The sequence below is a fragment of the Bos mutus genome, chromosome 10 (genome assembly GCF_027580195.1).
Source record: "Bos mutus isolate GX-2022 chromosome 10, NWIPB_WYAK_1.1, whole genome shotgun sequence".
In the NCBI taxonomy this organism is placed as follows: domain Eukaryota; kingdom Metazoa; phylum Chordata; class Mammalia; order Artiodactyla; family Bovidae; genus Bos; species Bos mutus.
This window is the reverse complement of record NC_091626.1, coordinates 56935228-56953714: the sequence shown is the minus strand read 5'-3', so window position 1 is coordinate 56953714 and position 18487 is coordinate 56935228. Positions and strand designations below refer to the sequence as shown.

The 18487-nt window shown below is 44.8% G+C and overlaps 1 protein-coding gene and 1 pseudogene across 2 annotated transcripts in view; both read right to left on the bottom strand.

Moving 5' to 3' along the window:
* Positions 1 to 18487, bottom strand: part of LIPC (lipase C, hepatic type) — a 186645-nt gene that overhangs the window by 46023 nt on the left and 122135 nt on the right. Inside the window, exon 1 of one of the 2 annotated variants that reach the window (XM_070377987.1) lies at positions 1404 to 1869. The exons of the other annotated variant lie outside the window; for it this stretch is intronic. The gene's annotated coding sequence lies outside the window, so the exon portion shown is untranslated. Of the gene's footprint in view, positions 1 to 1403; positions 1870 to 18487 lie in introns of those variants that run through there. 2 annotated transcript variants of the gene reach the window in all.
* LOC138989594 (5S ribosomal RNA) lies at positions 18287 to 18405 on the bottom strand (annotated as a pseudogene).

The window sequence follows — 18487 nt, the reverse complement described above, 5'->3', positions numbered from 1 at the left end:
TTGAGCAAGTCATTTAATTTTCTAGACCTTGGTTTCCTCATCTAGAAAATGAGGACATAGGACCAGCCAGCTCTGAGGTCTCCATGGTGGTACAGTGAGACGTCCTTGGCATTTTGAGTTCAGCTGGACCAGGGTTCTAGACCTGGCTTTTCCCTAAAACCAGTTGGGCCTCAGTTTCCACCTCTGGAAAACCAGAAGGTTGGGAGAAGCTTTCAGGGTCCCTCTGGTTCTGAGTTTGTGACTCCTAAGACTGCCTTATCTCTGACTTTCAGTAAATAAAAGATGCCAGAGTTTTTGAGACCAGAGCTAATCAGGCAAAAAGAAAAGATAAAGTCAGAACAGGGGTGACCTGGGGACACCTGGATCTGTTCTCACAGGAATGCTGGCCTCTCCTGCCCTGGAATCTGAGCCTGACGCTTTGCAAAGATAAACACTTGCAGCATGAGGAAAGCATTAAGCATTAACTTGGTCAAACAGCCCCGGAGTTACTCTGTAAGGCAAAAGTAAACCATGGGTGGGGGAATGTGAACTGAAACACATGGGATAGAAAATCCTAAAGACTCCATTAATACTAATAAATGAATTCAGTAGAGTTTCAAGGTACAAAATCATCATACAAAAATCAGTTGCATTTGTACACACTAACAATGAACTATCTGAAAACAAAAGCAAACCAATCTTGTTGTTCAATACAATCCCTATCAAAATACCAAAGGCATTTTTCACAGAAATAAAAAAGGTTCTAGAGCTTATGTTATTGTTGTTCAGTCACTAAGTTGTGTCCAGCTCTTTGCAACCCCATGGACTGCAGCACGCCAGGCTCCTGTCTTCCTCTATCTCCTGGAGTTTGCTCAGATTCATGTCCATTGAGTCACTCATGTGATCTAACCATGTCATCCTCTGTTGCCCCCTTCTCCTTTTGCCTTCAGTATTTCCCAGCATCAGGGTCTTTTCCAGTGAGTCAGCTCTTAGCATCTAAAACTCATATAGAACCACAAAAGAACCTGAATAGCCAAAGCAATCTTGAGAAGGAATAAAGCTTGAGGCGTCATGCATCCTGATTTCAAACTATATTATAAAACAATGGTAATCAAAACAGTATGGTGTTGGCATAAAGGTAGATACACAGACCAATGAACAGAATTAAAAACCCAGAGATAAACCGACATATATATGCCTTTACTGTTCTCGGGTTCAGGGGCCCTTGACTTCCGCTATTGAACAAGTCAGGCTTTAGGCTCCTTCCCATGAGATCTTCAGTGGTCTGAAAGAGTAAAGGTGGTGCCACAGGGAGCTTCCCAAGTGGGCAGCTTCCTCTCTGGGGTGACTGGGCTCAGCAAATTTCAAACTGCTTGGCATCGTGGGGAGCCCAAATTTGAGGAATTCTATGGAAAAAAGCCTACCTGGAGCATGAAAGCCAGGCAGAGAAGGAAGTTCTGGTACCCAGAGGACTCAGCTGGCTCAGCTTTGGAAGGGGTGGGTGGAGGGGGTGCAAGAGGAAAGCAGTTGCGTCTCAGTCAGGAAGCTTCTTCCAGGGACTCTCCGAGGCCTTTCAGAGAATGACACATCCCCAGCAGCCAGGCCATCTGGGCTGGTGCTCTTGGAGTGCTGGGAGCAAGGATATTTTAGATGTGTCAAAAGTGACGAATGTTGGAAAGTGCCATCGGCATCTCTGGGAACTCGCACTTCACACTGGCAGCTGAGATATGCCAGGCTTTTTGGAAGCAATTGAACTCTGGAGGAAATTGGGAAGTTTTTAAAGCAGGCAGCTTCCGCTTGCCATCTCGGATGTGGGTGGCAAATGAGGTGGGCTCCTCAAGTGGACACAGAACCACGAAATCAGTGCGGATGGGGCTGGCATGTGTGAGTGCCTGAGGTCTTGGTAGAAAGCAGTGGCATTCAGAGAGGCCAGCAGGAAGGAGCAGAAGCATAAAGAAACAGAAGGGCACAAGCAGGGGCCTGGGGTTGGAGTTGGTAGGGCTCTCTGCCCACAGCACTGGGGCTGCAAGACTGGCCTATGAAGTGCCATCCACCAGGACTGAGCAGGGGCAGTAGCCAGAGCCTGTTGGAGGCTGGAGGTGAGCTTGGGGCCTTTGCCCAGCTCAAGGCTGAAACAAGGCTCCAGTGTGTCTGGATTTGAAAACTTCCCAGGGAATGTGTTACTAGAATTCCGCATCTTCCCTGGAGATAATGCATTCTTAGAGGAGGGTATCTTGCTATTCTGTTTTCAGTATGACCTTGTTTTGTATGTAGTGTTACTGGTTCTCTGCATCTGCAGGGAGATGGCTTATCCCAGGCTTTTTGGGGAGCTGAGGGGTGGAGGAAGCTGAGGTGGTGACCACTCAGGACCTTTTCCTGCCAGAAGAAGGAGGGTGGGATCACCCCATAAGGGGCTGCCATCAGGCCTGTAGGGCTAGGCTTAGGCAGGTCCTGAGGAGGAAGGAGAGTAGGGAGGAGATGTCTTGGATGTGCACCACTGGGGTCCTGGGAGTGGTGATGCAGGAAGGGCCCGGCCTATCTATCTTCTGCAGAAGGACAACTGGGGGGTGTGGAAGCAACAGGGACGGACGGGGAAACTTGTTTCAGCTCTACCTATCCCCAGGTGTTCTCCAGAGAAGACCCAACAACTCTCTTTTCTGATTATTGTCTTCTGCTTTCCCCCACGACTCCCACAACCAGGAGAGAAGGGAGATAGAGTTCACGGTCATCTTTGTCGTCATCATCACCATTATCATCACCATCAATGCTTCAGATCAGATCAGTCACTCAGTCGTGTCTGACTCTTTGCGACCCCATGAATCGCAGCACACCAGGCCTCCCTGTCCATCACCAACTCCCAGAGTTCACTCAAACTCACGTCCATTGAGTCGGTGATGCCATCCAGCCATCTCATCCTCTGTTGTCCCCTTCTCCTCCTGCCCCCAATCCCTCCCAGAATCAGAGTCTTTTCCAATGAGTCAACTCTTTGCATGAGGTGGCCAAAGTACTGGAGTTTCAGCTTTAGTATCATTCTTTCCAAAGAAATCCCAGGGCTGATCTCCTTCAGAATGGACTGGTTGGATCTCCTTGCAGTCCAAGGGACTCTCAAGAGTCTTCTCCAACACCACAGTTCAAAAGCATCAATTCTTCGGCGCTCAGCCTTCTTCACAGTCCAATTCTCACATCCATACATGACCACGGGAAAAACCATAGCCTTGACTAGATGAACCTTTGTTGGCAAAGTAATGTCTCTGCTTTTGAATATGCTATCTAGGTTGGTCATAACTTTCCTTCCAAGGAGTAAGCGTCTTTTAATTTCATGGCTGCAGTCACCATCTGTAGTGATTTTGGAGCCCAGAAAAATGAAGTCTGACACTGTTTCCACTGTTTCCCCATCTAGTTCCCATGAAGTGGTGGGACCGGATGCCATGATCTTTGTTTTCTGAATGTTGAGCTTTAAGCCAACTTTTTCACTCTCCACTTTCACCTTCATCAAGAGGCTTTTGAGTTCCTCTTCACTTTCTGCCATAAGGGTGGTGTCATCTGCATATCTGAGGTGATTGATATTTCTCCCGGTAATCTTGATTCCAGCTTGTGTTTCTTCTAGTCCAGCGTTTCTCATGATGTACTCTGCATATAAGTTAAATAAACAGGGTGACAATATACAGCCTTAACAAACTCCTTTTCCTATTTGGAACCAGTCTGTTGTTCCATGTCCAGTTCTAACTGTTGCTTCCTGACCTGCACACAAATTTCTCAAGAGGCAGATCAGGTGGTCTGGTATTCCCATCTCTTTTAGAATTTTCCACAGTTTATTGTGATCCACACAGTCAAAGGCTTTGGCATAGTCAATAAAGCAGAAATAGATGTTTTTCTGGAACTCTCTTGCTTTTTCCATGATCCAGTGGATGTTGGCAATTTGATCTCTGGTTCCTCTGCCTTTTCTAAAACCAGCTTGAACATCAGGAAGTTCACGGTTCACATATTGCTGAAGCCTGGCTTGGAGAATTTTGAGCATTACTTTACTAGCATGTGACATGAGTGCAATTGTGTGGTAGTTTGAGCATTCTTTGGCATTGCCTTTCTTTGGGGTTGGAATGAAAACTGACCTTTTCCAGTCCTGTGGCCACTGCTTAGACTTCTTATATAACCTGCTCAAGTTGTCGAGGACTGAACTTGACTTTCCACCTCCTACCTCCAACCAGCTTTTGCTCACATCTTCATCCTGCTCCCGTGTGCCCCTTGTTCCAGGCACCTGCTTACCCCCTGAGTCATCTCCCCCTTCTCCCTCCTCTTTTTTGTCCTCCTGCCATCAGCGACTGCAGCTCAGTGCAGCAGTAATCCATGGGCTTCTACCTGGCACTTCCATCCTTCTCTGTCCACACTGTGCTGCCCCAGCTGCTCAGGAGCCCCCAGCAACCCTGCCAGCTCCTACCTCCATGACTTCACTCTCACTGTTCCCTCTGCTGGGAGTTCTCTCTCCCCTTCTTACACTTCAACCCTCACCTTGGAAGGAATGAGAAATGTGGGCCCTTTCTTTGTGCTACCCAGACCCCTGTGCAGACCTTGAGGAAGGAATTTTTTGTTTTCTTGCTGACTTTTTGACTCGCTTTGAGTAGTACATGCCTTGGGCTTCCCAGGTGGCTCAGTGGAAAAGAACCCACCTGCCAAGCTGGAGATGTGAGTTCCATCCCTGGGTCAGGAAGCTCCCCTAGAGAAAAAAATGGCCACCTACTCCAGTATTCATGTCTGGGAAATCCCATGGACAGAGGAGGCTGATGGGCTACAGCCCCTAGGGTCTTGAAAGAGATGGACATGACTTAGCAGCTAAACAACGACAACAGTGCACGCCTTAAGCATCTGTATGCTCTAAGCACCTGTGTTCACAAGGCTGCTACAGAGCTGGGTATTTGCTGAACTGAATTATCTGGATAATTTCAATTTTCTGCTCTTCCTAGGGAAAGATGTGTCACAATCAGCCAACAGTGGGAGAAAGAGGGAGGTAAAGGCAGCGACTCTACACCGTGTCCCTCTAATACTAGTAGTGCCCTTCTGGTGGTTAAGAGCTGTTCAGCTACTAAGACAGTCATCTTCACCTCTGTCTACTCTCTAGTAATGAGCTGGGGAAAAAGGCACTAGTAGAATGACTCACTGGAAAAGACTCTGATGCTGGGAGGGATTGGGGCAGGAGGAGAAGGGGATGACAGAGGATGAGATGGCTGGATGGCATCACCGACTCGATGGACATGGGTTTGGGTGGACTCCAGGAGTTGGTGATGGACAGGGAGGCCTGACGTGCTGCAATTCATGGGGTCGCAAAGAGTTGGACATGACTGAGCGACTGAACTGAACTGAACTGAGATAAGAAGAAAGTTCCAGACATTCTTTGGCATCATAAATAGTCCTTTGTTCTGTCTTCAACTCAAAGTTCTCCAGATCCCAAATCATCTCTTTCTCTCTCCTCTCCTCTTTTGCCATTCCTCATTTATTTCAAACCTCACAATTCAGTTTTTAAAAACTGCCTTTGTGAAGCCTGTTCTCATATGGAAATTTGTTGAGATATTAATAGGGGTTGTGGGGGAAAGAGTTCTGTAGTCAAATAAATTTGGGAGATGTGGTATTGAGCAACATCAATCAGGCTTCCTGCTGGCCAGAGACGTTAAGATGCTACTTCCTGTGCATTTAACCTCCAGAAGGGACAAATGGTATGCTGTGACTGACCTCTGAACAGTGTGGGGACTGGGGTGCCAGCACCCTGTGCAGTGGAAACTCTGTCCTGCTATCTCTACCTCAAAAACAAAGGGGGAGATAAATGACTCACCCAGGGGCAGGAAGCTGAAGCAGTTTAGATAGAATCAGGACTCAAATCCTAGATCTTTTGAGTCCATATTGTGATCTCTAATTGAATACAAACTTTCCCCCATACTTAGTTAATTTAAAGATCTGTAAAATAAGTACAGGTACTATATTAATGGGAAAAAATTCACATGTAAGTGGACTTGCACAGTTCAAGCCCATTTAATGCAGATCGGCATTGTTTAAGCATCAACTGTGCTTTGGAGTAGGGGTAAGTCGCTCCTGTCCCCTGCCCCCATACCTTTTTGTTGTGAACGTTTCTGGGACTGATATCTCATGGGACACACCAGAGGAAATTCCATTTGAGAAGTGTTTTCCGTTGTGCCTGTATCCTGTAGAGCCGCACACACACTCATCTGTGTCTGGAAGCTGCTCTGGCTTCCCTTGTGGCTCAGCAGTAAAGAATCTGCCTGCAATGCAGGAGACCCAGGTTTGATCCCTGGGTCAGGAAGATCCCTTGGAGAAGGAAATGGCAACCCACTGCAGTATTCTTGCCTGGAAATCCCACGGACAGAGGAATCTGGTGGGCTATAGTCCATGGGGTTGCAAAAGAGTTAGACAGGCTACTCTAGTGAAGGCAAGGGAAATAGCTGCCTTGTGATGGTTGTTAACCTGAGGCGCTATGAGGGACATGGCCACGTCCTGGTATCCCTGGTAACTGATGAGCCAACCTGAAGTCAACTCCCCTACAGACGGTAACCTCCTTTTCTTGTGGCTGTTGAGTTGCTAAGTCCTATCTGTCTCTTTGTAACCCCATGGACTGTGGCCCACCAGGCTCCTCTATCCATGGGATTTTCCAGGCAGGAGTACTGGAGTGGGTTGCTATTTCCTTCTCCAGGGGATCTTCCTGACCCAGGGATTGAACCCACGTCTCCTGCTTAGCAGGAGGATGGTTTACTGCTGAGTCACCAGGGAAGCCCAGCCTCCTCCTCTCCTGAGTAGCAAACATTGCTGCCTTGTCTTGTCTGTTGTGGGCTGTACACAGTGTAGGTATTGTTCCAGGACCTGCAGGCCTGCGGGGCACAGCCCACAGAAAGATATAACGGTCTTCTCAGACGTTGCTTATGGGTTGTGATGCTACAGTGTGAGAACTACACAGCATCTATTGTAATCATTGCTATGATATTCTCATCACTTAGAGATGACCTCAGAGAAGGCAATGGCACCCCACTCCAGTACTCTTGCCTGGGAAATCCCACGGACGGAGGAGCCTGGTAGGCTACAGTCCATGGGGTTGCGAAGAGTCAGACATGACTGAGCGACTTCACTTTCACTTTCCTGCATTGGAGAAGGAAATGGCAACCCACTCCAGTGTTCTTGACTGGAGAATCCCGGGGGACGGAGGAGCCTGGTGGGCTGCCGTCTATGGGGTCTCACAGAGTCGGACGCGACTGAAGCGACTTAGCAGCAGCAGAGATGAATGCTGTCCTTAATTTTATGGTGTATTCCCTTCCAGCTTTTTCCATGCAGATATGTCATATAGGATTTTACTTATGTGTTTTCTTAAAGTCCAGAGGGTCTGTGAATTAAAATTGTGGAATAAATAGAGAGGAGGACCCTTTAGAAAACCCAGTATTTTACCTGGCTGAGAAATGATTTTAAGAAAAGACCAAATGTAATGGTTTTTAAATTGTGTTCCTAGGATCCTAAGTCCAAGGGCCCTGTGGAGGTACTTTGGGGGCTGCTGTGGGAGGGTGGGAAGGGGATGCAGAATTTGAGGGTAGGTTCCTGATGTCCACCTCTGTTTTAACCCAAACAACACTGCTTTCAGGGTTGTTGTTGTTTTTTTTTTTTTTGGAAGTCTTGTTTTTAGGAGGACTTCCATGGCTAACATATGTTCATAAACCACAATCACTCACCTAACAGGTTAAAACAAAACAAAAACTGTGGTGCAGAAAGGTTAAAACACATATAAACCACTCATGCATCTGGATAATGGATCCAGCGTCCAAGTTTCCCGACACACCATTTAATGTTCTTTCTACATAGTCTTGTGTTTGTTTCCTATGGACTGAACCACTTTTCAAAGAGAAGAATAAAAGATAGCAAGAGCACATAGTGACAAGGATATTGGGGTAAATCTACCAAGAAACAGCTGGGGAAAGGTACAGAACAATCCCATCTGCTCCTCATTTCATCTGTTTCATAGCTGTTCTTCTAATGCAAGCCCTTAAAACGTAAAGAAATGGATGATAAGAGCCAGGGCTGCTTCTGCCAAGAATAACTCATAAGGGGACACAGTACAATACCCTTGTCTCCAGCGGAATGAAGTATTTGATCAGAAATGCTGTGTTCTGTAAATATTCAGTCTATTGATGAAGATCTCTGTAGACGGGGGACAGAGCCTAACTACGCCTCCTGAGAGAATTTGGGAGGAGTGAAACAAGACAGAATCATGGCAGATGTGTCTGTCTGTCTTGAAGACCAGGGTGGGGGTACCTACAAAGGAAAGGGATTAATTGAGTTGTCCTGCCTCAACCACATGGACCACTCTGTGTTCAGTGCAGTGATAGGGTGGAAGGAGGTGACAACAGAGGGGCCTAGAAGCACCTCTCCTATTTTTTTCAGTTTATTAAATTTTTTTTTTATTTTGTATTGGAGTATAACCAATTAACATTGTTATGATTTTTTTCAAGTGAACAGCAAAGGGACTCAGACATATGTGTACAACCACTCTCTTCCAAACTCCCCTCCCATCCAGGCTGCAACGTGACATTGAGTGGAGTTAGTTCCATGCAGAAGCACCTCTCCTAATGCTTAGCTTTAGCTGCTGGTTAGAAGTGTGGTCCCTTTAATTATAACAATGCTGATACTCACTGCATACTTCTCGTACCCCACACAGTTTACTGACCTCTCACAAAACCCTCTGAGGTAGGAGAGTCCTCTTCAAACCCGGGCAGTCTGGCTCCAGAGTGGACATTCTTTATGGAGGTGATAAAGCTTATCTATTTATCTGAAGTATAATTCATGCACAGTTGGGTGCACAAATTTTAAATGTAGACCTGAGTTTCCACCTCTGTTTGCAATCTTGTAGCCACCACCTAGAGCAAGACAGAACATTTCCATTTCCAGATGGTCCTCTGAAATCTGTCTCCAGGTAATAAACACTGCAGACTTAGTCACTCTTCTGACTTCAGTCACCAGAGATTAGTGTTGCCTGTTCTTGTACTTCATGTAAGTGGGTTCATACAGCATGTGCTTTTTTTATGCCTAACTTCACTCACTTAATAATATGTGTTGTTCATCCATGGTGTTGCCTGAACAGAGCCTGCATCATAACTATAATACTATGTCACACTGCCTCTGGTCAGGTTAACTAATTCTGTGTTGCCTCCTAGAAATGTCTCCTTGGAAAGTAGTTTGGGCCACTCAGAGTTAGCTGAGCCTCAAGGGGTGGGGAATGAGAACACAAGAGCTTAACTTTAGGGTATGGCCAAGAAAAACTATTAATAACTTTCTGTAAAAGGAAAAATATCAGAAACTTTTTGAATAACATTACCCCTAAAGTTTAAAAATGCTTGAATATCATTCAACTGCGCCAAAGTTAATAAACATGAGATGATTAAAAAAAAAAAGAAGAGAACCTTTTAGCTAACTCCCAGGTGCTGAACAATTCTCAGGACCTCACTGCTGGATTCCAGGTCCCAGACTCATTGGATAAGCACAAGTTCCTCTTTTGCTTTTCTGTCTCTCCTTTTACGGAACAAACTTTGTCCCCGACACCCCCTCAGTCAGGTGCACAGCATCCTTAGGCTTCATTTAAGACAGTGCTTTTCGACTGAAGGGTACTATTTTTGGTCTCCCTTTCCCCTCTCCCCTAATGGGGACACTAGATGGTATGGTAGCATTTAGAGATGTCGTGGGTTGTCAGGACCAGGAGTGGAGGTGCTACTGCATCCAGTGAGTGGGGGCCAGCAGTGCTGCTAAATATCCTACAGCGCACAGGATCGTGCCCTCCACCCTCACATCTGGAAAGAATTCTCCAGCCCCAAATGTCAGTGGAGCTGCAGTGGAGAAACCCTGGTCTAGGATCCACGCGGAATCTGGAGGTTGCTTCCTAATACAGGGAGAGAGGAAGCAGGGCGTGATGGGAAGAGTTTTTGACCTAGAGTTAGAAGACCCTAGAAGTTCAGGGTCTTACTCTGCCGCCAAGTAGCCGCCTGACCTCATTCACCATTGAGCCTCACTTTCCTCATCTTTTGCTGGGAACTGTGCTGCCAGCCTCTCTTGCTTACAGACTTTTTGCAGGATCAGGTGAGAATGTCAATGAAACCACCTTGAAATGCTTACACATTATTATTTTCTTGGACTGTGACAGCAGATCCAGCCTATGGGTGTTTTTGTATCTAAGGTCAGTGCGAGAATATGTTCAGCAGGGTTTCTGTCTTCCTGTGTTCCGTTTCCAGGGTCATAGCCTCATTCTCACATCTGTGTGGGAAAGGAGCTCACACACAAAGGGTGTTTCCTGGAACTGTGGGCAGGGCTTCAAACATCCCTGCTATTCTCTAAGGCTGCAGTTCTCAAACTGGAACATACAGTCTGAAAATTCTCTCTTAAAATCTTGTGAGACTTCCAAAGGGGTTTGCTTCAGAAAAGAAAGGTATTTTTAGGGTTTAATCTTGGATTTGATTTTGTCGCGTGAGAGGCTGAGGGCTATAGGCCCTTCTGGGTGAGGATGTGGAATGTTATGACAATACTGGTTTGATGAAATATTGTTCAGCTGAGTGTGCTATGTCATGTAATGTAGAGAGGGGTACAACTCTCAGAGAGTTCGAGGCAAGAGGCCTGGGGCTTGTGCCAAAGAAATGTTAGGTCTTTATTAAAACATCAGGGAACTTTCCTTTTTTAAGAGGATGAGGTGAGGTAGGGAACGACTCTACTTAAATATGGTGCTGAAGAGAGACTTTAGTGTGGTAATGGATAGTGTGGGGCATGGCATTTTGTAATTGTTAATAACATCAGCAGTCTTGTTAAGAATCTTAATACAGGGTTGAGATTGGTTGAATGGTTTTAAGAGAGCCAGCCCAAATTCTAGTATTCCTAAGTGTATACCAAAGGACTTCTGCTGTCAGCCAAGATGGAATAAGAATTCAGGTCTCAAATCTAGAGCTATAAATATGTATAAATATACAAAACAACGTGTAAGTACAAAGCTCAAATGCATGGCTACGGTGACTGCTCTGGAACGTTTCTGCTTGTTTTCAAAAGTTGAGAACTTGACCTGCAGGTTTTCAGGGCAATTTGTACTTTTACATAGAGGTGAGACTGTTTGTGAATTTTCATCTTTGGTTGTTTTCAGTGATATGGATTAGTGTGTATGACAAGGATATCGTGTTTCTGAAGGAATATAAATTAAAAACTGGTTGACATTCACAAACATTAATATTTTATGCCTATAATATATTTTGGACTCTTAAATATAAAATGACTAAAAACACAGCAATATTGTCACATATGGGTTATATGCTAACTCTGACACATACTTGAGAAAAACAGCTAAATTGTCTTGATTATTAACATGTGTGAAGTGAAAGCCACTCAGTTGTGTCTGACTCTTTGCAACCCCATGGATGGTAGCCTGCCAGACTCCTCTGTCCATGAAATTCTCCAGGCAAGAATGCTGGAGTGGGTTGCCATTCCCTTCTTCAGGGGATCTTCCCAACCCAGGGATCAAACCTGGGTTTCCCTGGATTCTTTACTGTCTGAGCCACCATGGAAACCCAGCATTAATGTATGGTGTGCATTAAAAAGAAAAAGAAAAAAGGATTCAGATTGATTTTCTCACCTTATAACAACTGGGCCAAGTATAATTAAGCAGTTTTCAAATACTTGGTTGTAAGCATGTGACAGAGAGGGGAGATGAATGCAGAGAGCTCAACCATTTTGTAAGATAAAGAGTTTCCATCTCACAGGCCCCTCCCAGTGGAGGGGGAGAGAAAGCTGGGAGGCAATTCCGAGGCAGTTTGAGTTTCAGGAGAAGAGTTCTAGGAGGGGAGAGCTCTAGAGAGCTGCAGAGGGCCTCCCTTTAGTTTTCCGCTGACAGAGATTAGCACAGGCACGTGAGGAATCTATGTGAGGCTGGAAAAGAATGAGCAGAAAGGATCAAGGGGAACAGTCCCCTGGCACTCACAGAGGCTGGGAGGAGATGTGTTCCACCAGCAGAGGTGAAAAAAACATGTAAACATAAGGCATTGACTAAATTATTCACTTCCCAGATATCACTTCCTGGGATTCCCCTGGTGGCTCAGTGGTTAAGAACTCGCCTTTCAATGCAGGGGACATGGGTTCAATCCCTGGTTGGGGAATTAGGATCCCAAGCTCACAGCTAAGCCTGTGCCACAGTGAAAGATCCCACATGAGGCAATAAAGACCCTGCATGCTGCAACTAAGACCTGACCCAACTCAACCAAATACATAAACAGATAGTAAAATAAATAAATAAATAAAAGGCTACCACTTCCAGAGTAAGGTTAATATGCCCTAAAGGTTCCTCTGGTCCTATCCAATAAAGTTTTAAAGCACTCCCAAAAAGATTACTGTAAAGTAGTTTAACTGCATCCCAGAACAAAGCTAGAGAATATTTAATACAAGAATATCTAGCACTAACAAGGTAAAATTCATATTGTCTTCTCTAAGCTAAAAGTACCAGACATGCAAAGAAGTAGGGAAATACAATCTATAATGAGAAAAACCCAACATTAAAATAGTTGTTGTAACTATGTTTTATATATTCAAGAAGGTGGAAGACGTGTAAACATGGTAAAAAGTGTGGAAGATTTAAAAAAATACAGATTGAACTTCTAGAGATTGAAAATAATGTCTGAAATGAACAATACACTGGGTGGGATTAATAACAGAATAGACATTGCAGAAGGGGAGGTCAGTGGACTTGAGGGCCTAGCTGTAGAAGCTATCCAAAGTGAAAGAGAGAAAACAAGACTGAAAATAAGTAAACAGCACAGTAGGGAGCTCTGAACAGTTTAAGATGGTCTCACGTTCATGTAGCTGGAGATTCCAATGAAGAAAGAGGGGACAGAAAAAAACGCTTGAAGAAATAATGGCAGAAAAATGCCCAAATTTGATGAAAACTTTAAGCACATAGATGTTAAGAAACAAAACAGAAAAAACCAAACCCACAAAATTGTGCTGAAGCACAGCATAATCAAATTGCTTAAAATCAGGGGTTAAGAGAAAAATCTTGTAATCAGCCAGAGGCCTAACTCAGTGTCAGCAGGAAAGAAAAAGCACTGCCTGCAAATCTATAGACTCAGTAAAAACATAATCGGTAACCAGGACTGGGGACAGGGGGAGGGAGGGGTGAACAGGTGGTGCAAAGAGGATTTAGGGTAGTGAAACTGCTCTGTATGGTACAACAATGGTAGATACATGTCATTAACCTTTTGTTGAAACTCAGAGGACGTAACACGCCGAGAATGAACCTTAATGTAGACTGTGGCTCTGGGCGATGGTGTGTCACGTGGGTTCACCAGATGTGATGAGCGTGCTCTTCAGGTGCCGGCTGTTGACCGTGGGGGAAGTTGGGTGTGGGAAAAGGAGGTATGTTGGAACTCTGTACTTCCTGCTCAATTTTGTTGTAACTTGGAAGTGCTCTAAAAAATAAAGTATATCACTTAAAAAAAAAAAAAGGCACTGATCAGTGATTATCAGATGAAGGTTACAGTTTCATGCCCATAGTTGTCAGAGTACATGACGTGATGAAACGGTAACCCGCTCCAGTATTCTTGCCTGGGAAATTTCACAGTGCTGCTTAGCTGGTCCTACAAAAAGAGGTCCAAGTTCCAGAACACATTAAATACATTATTTTCCCTAGAAAACATGTTTCCTCTGCTATATATCCTGAGCTCATGACACTCCCATGCTATGGACTTCAGGCACCCCTGATTCCTACACCTCTTTAACTTCATTTCTAGCCAGTTGATATTTGTTTCCAAGATGTCTCTTCGTTTGCTTTTATTCCTCCAGTTCTAATTTAGGGTCTCAAAACATCTCATAAATTCACTCTTTGACATTGGGGACATCATATTACCTCTCTGGGTCTGAGTTTGCCCCAGTACAAAATATGAGTTTTGGCTAATGATCTCTCAAAGTTCTTTTCACATTTAAAGTCTGGATTTCAGTGCTGTTTTAGGTTATGTATGTACAGACCTCTTCTATTTCACACTAATGAAGCTTGATTCTCATGTAGTTATGCCTAGAGAGGAACAGGTTATAAATTATAAATATGCCCTGCACAGAATATTTGCTAAATAAATAGTTTTAAGCAAAACAAAAACAAAAACAGAAATAAACAAATCCTAATTAGTTATGTTCTGCAGAACAGGACTCGGTCTGTGGTAGGCTAATGACCCTTTCCCAGAGTTGCCCACATCCTGATCTCCGGAACCCGAGTATGTTAACTTATATGGCAAAAGGGGCTTTGCTGATGTGATTAAGTTAAGGATCTTGAGATGAGGATGTGACCCTGGATTATCTAAATGGGCACAAGGTAGCCACGTGGTTTCTTAGGCTGCTGGCTTTGAACATATTGGAAGAGGCCATGAACCAAGGAATGCAGGCAGCCTCTAGAAACTGAAAAAGACAAGGGAATGGATTCTCTTCAGAGCATTTAGAAGCAACACAGCCCCACTGACACCATCATTTTAGGACTTTCAACTTGTCTAGCTGTCAGGTAATAACTTGTGCTAAATATCTTAGGGCATCCCTCGTGGCTCAGATGGTAAAGAATCTGCCTGTCAATGCAGGAGACATGGATTTAGTCTCTGGGTTGGGAAGATCCCCTGGAAAAGGAAACGGCAACCCGCTCCAGTATTCTTGCCCAGGAAATCCCACGGACAGAGGAGTCTGGCAGGCTATAGTCCATCGGATCACAAAAGAATCGGACATGATTTAGTGACAACAGCAAAATATCCTAAGCCATTAAATTTGTAGCAATTTGTTGCAAACACAAAAGGAAAGTAACACACAGTCCTTTCTTCCCCCTTAACTACTCATCTTTATAAGGAGAGACGTTTAACTTTTCTGGGTCTCTATTTTACTTTCAGCCAAATTGTGTTAAAACTTTCTCTCCTGTGTGAGGTTAAGGGCAAAATGAAACAACACTTCAGACTAGTTGAAATAATAAAAATACTACTTATAATACCAACATTTCTACAACTAGGATACTTGTAATGTTGTATAAATGCTTTATAGACATTATTTCATTCAAACCTCCAAACAGCCTTACGAAACAGAGATCATTATCCTCTTAAAGATGGAAAACTGAGGCTCAGAAAGGTCAAGAAAGCAGCTCCGGGCCACAGCACAGGCCTTCTGTGTCCGGTCTGTTTGACAGCAAACGGGTGCTCTTGCGCATTTGGTTATCCTGGCAATTAAAAATGTTATGTAAATGGGGACCATTACAATGATGATTATTACTATAGCATTCTGTTATTATTCTGTCCACATGCCTCGTTCCTGTAACAACAGCTGATTGCTCCACTCATCATACCCCAGCCTGTCGCCAACTTGTCACAGATGTGATTGAAATGCTACTAATTTAGCATTAGGACTTTCCAGCTGGGCGGAGCTGGCAGAGGCAGAGGAGATGTTTGTTTATCTGAGAGCAAATGGCTTTGAGGTTTGGAAATGGAAATACCCCTCTTTCCACACCCTAGAGAAAGGCGGTTGCATATGGTGAGGCCAGTGCTTGGCCATTTGCGAGTGGAGACAGGACACAGGTACTGGCTGCCTCCAGCATCCTTAGACTTCTTGGTTGCACAGGCATGAACTCAAGCGGTTTCCTTGAGGGGGCTGTGGGATTTGAGCCCTCATTCCCTTTTGTAATAAAACGAGCCACAGGCTAATTGCAGTCTGTTTTCCAATCCTCCTGCCCCTTCTTTCATGTACCTATTTCCTCTTCCCTTTTCCTCCTCTTACCTTCGACTTCCTGCCATTGTTCTCAGGTCTGTTTGTTTTTTAAGGGGTTGGCTTGGCTAATGGGAATTAGGGCCAAAGGGGCCAGCTTTTCTTGAGCTGTGCTTCCCAGAATAAAGAAGAACGGTTTGCTTTGAAGGCTGTTGAGAATATTTGGATTAATCACATTCGTTCTAGTATTTTCCCTTTCTATTCTGATCATCAAAGAGCTCTGAAAGGTTTGAGCTGGTGCAGAGTTTGTTCTAGTTTGTCCTTGGGAATAAATGTCTGGAACAGGGTTGGTCTAAAAATGTTTTCCGAGGGAAGCCTCCTTAATGGGGCAGGTGGAAAATTCACATCAAGGGAGTATCATCTTTCAAAATGGCTCCTTGTCAGAAAGGGATGTGGAGTTGCAGAGAAACCTGAATCTGCCAAGCTTCCAGTAGATGTACTCCTTGATTCCCGGTGGTGCTGGGTGGAATCTGGGGCTCTGGACTGTGAAAACTGGACTTCTTCAGGGGCAGGAGGCTGAGAAATGTGGAGTGTCCTTTGGGATGAAATGGTCATCAGTTTGGACAAGATGAGTTTTTTGTTTCCATGTGCTTCTCTGTGTCACCTTTGCTAAGTACGTTTCTCTGGTGACCTTTTTTGGGTTAGTGTATTTTGTTTTGCCTAGTTTAACAGAGGTGGAAGAACTTTGGCCCTGAGGTCTGGAGAATGTTTGCTGAGTGAGCCCCATTGTGGTGGTGGTGGTGGTGTAGTCACTCAGTCGTATCTGACTCTTTGCAGCCCCACTGGCTGCAGCATGCCAGGCTTCCCTGTCCTTCACCATCTCCCAGAGTTTTCTCAAACTCAGGTCCATTGAGTCAGTGATGCCATCCAAACATCACATCCTCTGTCGTCCCCTTCTCCTGCCTTCAGTCTTTTCCAGCATCAGGGTCTTTTCCAATGAGTCAGATCTTTGCATCAGGTGGCTGAAGTATTGGAGCTTCAGCTTTAGCATCAGTCCTTCCAATGAATATTCAGGACTGATCTCCTTTTGGATGGACTGGTTGGATCTCCTTGCAGTCCAAGGGACTTTCAAGAGTCTTCTCCTAGAAAATCTCATCTGGAAACATGCTAGAATTACATATGAATGTGGATGGTTATTTAATTCATCTTTTGTATCTTTTTCTGTAGTGCAGAGGAAAAACCCAGGATGGGGAGTCAGGAGTCTTGGATTCTAGTTTTGATTCTTCCAGGCATTAGTTGAGTGACTCTGGGGAGTCTCTTAACTGAGCCCCAGTGGCCTCATCTCTAAAAGACGCATAATAATGATGCCTTCCAGGCATGGTTATTGAGAAGCTGCAGTGAGACGCTGTGTGCCAGCACTTTGTGGGCTAGAGTGTGTCCACTAGGTGACAGCCAGAGGAAGCACCGTCGTCCTCATTGACTTGTCGACAACATCATTGGCAGTGTGAGTTTCAGGACAGCTGCCTGTGGGCCCTCGGACCAGCCTGGTGCAGGTCATCAGAAACTAGACTAAAGGGTGTACATGAGGAAACCCATTTGTCCAACAGGTGCTCTTGGCACAGTCATTTCTGAAGACATTGAGGCTTCTAGTGAGGGAGACATAGTCCCAGGCCTGGCTACAAGACAAGTGGCCTTGTGGCCTTCCCAAATCTGAGCCATCTCCTCAGAACCTCAACTCCCTCATCCATGAAGTGAGTGAGAGTGACAAAGTGTACAGGAGCCTCAATTCGGTAGGATGTGTCTAGATGTCCTGCTGGATCAAGTACGAAGACAGTAGAACAGTGAGAAAGCTATTATTTCTTGAGTGCCAACAATGTACCAGGCATTTTATTAGTATCATCTCCCTCCATTCATGATCCATTCACTCACACGCACATACACACATACATCCTATTTCTTCCTCCCTCTCTCCTTTCTTCCTTTCCTCCTCCTTTTCTTAATTAATTATGTGCTAGGTTAGATACCAGGAATAAACCAGTAAATAAGATGGACACAGTGCTCATGGCCTTACAATAGTTGTTTAGTCGCGAAGCTGTGTTTGACTTTTTTGCAACCCCACAAGTTGCACCTGCCATGCTCCTCTGTCCATAGGATTTCCCAGACAAGAATATTGGAGCGTGTTTCCATTTCCTTCTCCAGAGGAGCTTCCCGACCCAGAGATTGAACCCACATCTCCTGCACTGGCAGGTGGATCTCTTACTTCTGAGCCACCAGGGAATCCCATTACAATAGTACTTTATATTAAATAATAACTTTGTAAAGTCTTTAGCACATTGCCTGGCATATGGAGGGTTCAGTTTTTGATTATTTGTATAGTGGTGGTTTAGTGGCTAAGTCATGTCCTATTCTTGCGATCCCATGGACTGTAGCCTGCCAGGCTCCTCTGTCCATAGAATTCTCCAGGCAAGAATACTGGAGTGGGTTGCCATTTCCTTCTCCAGAGGATCTTCCCAACCCAGGAATCAAATCTGGGTCTCCTGCATTGCAGGCAGATTCTTTACTGATTGAGCTATGAGGGAAGCCCAAAAGCCTACAGCACCTGGTATTCCCAGGTGGTCTCCCATCCAAGTACTAACCATGCCTGACCCTGCTTAGCTTCCGAGATCAGCCAAGATCAGACGTGTGCAGGGTGGTATACTTGTAGATTAAATAAGCTAGTAGGAGTTTTTGTACAAGTTGGGACAGTGAGATCCAGGAAAATGTATGGGGCATATATCATTCTCTGTGA